We start from the raw sequence: 2,260 nt of genomic DNA on the forward strand, positions 1-2,260 counted from the left end.
TATGAATAATAAGATACAAAAAGACCAAAACCCAACTGCCATGATCCCTAGACACAGCACCACCAAGGAGGCAGGCGAACACCTAAGCTCTGGCCCATCCACCCCTGCTGCTGCTGCTGCTGCTAAGTTGCTTCAGTCGTGTCCGACTCTGTGCAACCCCATAGACGGAAGCCCACCAGGCTCCCCCATCCCTGGGATTCTCCAGGCAAGAACACTGGAGTGGGTTGCCATTTCCTTCTCCACCTACCCTCACCCTATTTAAAGGACCTGCTGAAAATAAATAAATAAAGGACCTGCTGGGTGGGTGGGCAGGGGGGGCTTTGGGAGTGAACCAAGGAAAGCCTTGCTGGAATTTCTCTTCTGGACCCTTTTCAATTTCTATTGAAATTTCTACCAGGAACTCAGGTAGGTAACAGTATGACCTGTCCAGAGTATGCTTAAAAAAAATAAAAAAACAAACACCTTTTATAGAACAGATTGTAAAAGGGCGGGAAAATCTTTAGGCAAAAATGCCAGTTAGAAATCTATGGAAATAGTCCAAGCTAAAGATAATGCAACACGGAGTGGAAATAAATTGTAAGATATAAATTTGAGAGTCAGTAGCTAAGGGTCGGACACGACTGAGCGACTTCACTTTCACTTTTCACTTTCACACATTGGAGAAGGAAATGGCAACCCACTCCAGTGTTCTTGCCTGGAGAATCCCAGGGATGGGGGAGCCTGGTGGGCTTCCGTCTATGGGGTCACACAGAGTCGGACACGACTGAAGTGACTTAGCAGCAGCAGCAGCAGTATGACGAGATCACTATGATTTTTTTTTTTTTAATGCGGGTGCCAAAGTGAAAGTCGCTTAGTCGTGTCCAACTTTGTGACCCCATGGCCTACACAGTCCATGGAATTCTCCAGACTAGAAACTGGAATGGGTAGCCTTTCCCTTCTGGAGTATATTACTGGAGTATTCCCTTTGCCAGGGGATCTTCCTAACCCAGAGATCAAACCCAGGTCTCCCACATTAGAAGGCAGATTCTTAACAGGTGAGCCACAAGGGAAGCCCAAGAATACTAGAGTGGGTAGCCTATCCCTTCTCCAGCAAATCTTCCCCTCCCAGAAATTGAACTGGGGTCTTCTGCATTGCAGGTGGATTCTTTACCAGCTGAGTTACCTGGGAAGACCCAGGTGCCAAAAGAGAAATAAAAATACTGAGCTAAGGTGTCTGGGAAAATCTTGACTGTAACTAACAGAAAATTAAAAAAGAGGTGGAAAGCAGACTTAGAAGATGGCAAATTCCTTTTAGACATGCTTATGTGTCAGACCAGTGAAGAGTCCCAGCTTTTCCTTAGCAGCAGTGTTACCAACCAGGGTCCTTGGACTCTAATCAATAAAAATTGAGGCCAGGTAAGAAATTCAGGCAAGGCTTTATTGGGACTCATTCTGCAGCAGGAGGGAGTGAAAACAAGTAATAGGTGCCCTGGCTTGCCTCTGGGCCAAAGAGGTGTTTAATGTGGTCTCTCTGCCACCTTAATGGTTCTGTGTGCAAGCAGCAGTTGGGTTTTGGCCTTTTTGTTTCTTACTGTTCATGACTTTCCACAACCCCGCATGCACAGTTATTTTTATTCCCTTATAGTTTCTTTGTATTCTGTTGCTGGAGGAGTCATTTATCAAGGTGCAAGCATTGCAGTAAAGGGTCCTCCATCCCAGCCAATCCCCAAAGCTGTAGCCCTGAGACTAAAGTGCCTTTCCCCCTACTTCTTGCTCTTCTGTAAAGATGAAACCACAATTGGCCTTTGAACTAACTATATGATTTAAGGAAGTTTCTCACACCTCTTAGGAAAAGGAGGTAGTGTCTACTACCTGATAAAAAGCGCATTCATATACATAGTCTTCTGACTGTACAAACTGATTCAACAAATCCTGTCTTGGCTCTAGGCCACCCATTGAAAGAGAAATTATAATATCTTAGACTCTTAACCTCTTTAGAGATAAATGCGTATATCACAGCTCATAATAATCCTGTGATTATTTACTGCATTCATGAAAACAAGCCTAAATTGGGAGACCTAAACTGCGCCAGGTCTAGCACGACTGACCCCAAACATTACTCCTCCGGTACCTCCTTCCCCAGGAATGCTGTGTGCAGAGGTGAAACTATATTTCCCAGTAACCTCTGCGGGGCAAGGAGCGCGAGGGAGGGCGGGAAGGGGGCGGGCTTTTGTATGAACAGCTTTCCTAATGGTGCGCAATCCAGAGGGCTGTGTAAGCC

This window comes from Moschus berezovskii, chromosome 6, assembly GCF_049115385.1.
Source record: "Moschus berezovskii isolate FMDL1 chromosome 6, NW_MosBer_1.0, whole genome shotgun sequence".
Lineage (NCBI taxonomy): Eukaryota > Metazoa > Chordata > Mammalia > Artiodactyla > Moschidae > Moschus > Moschus berezovskii.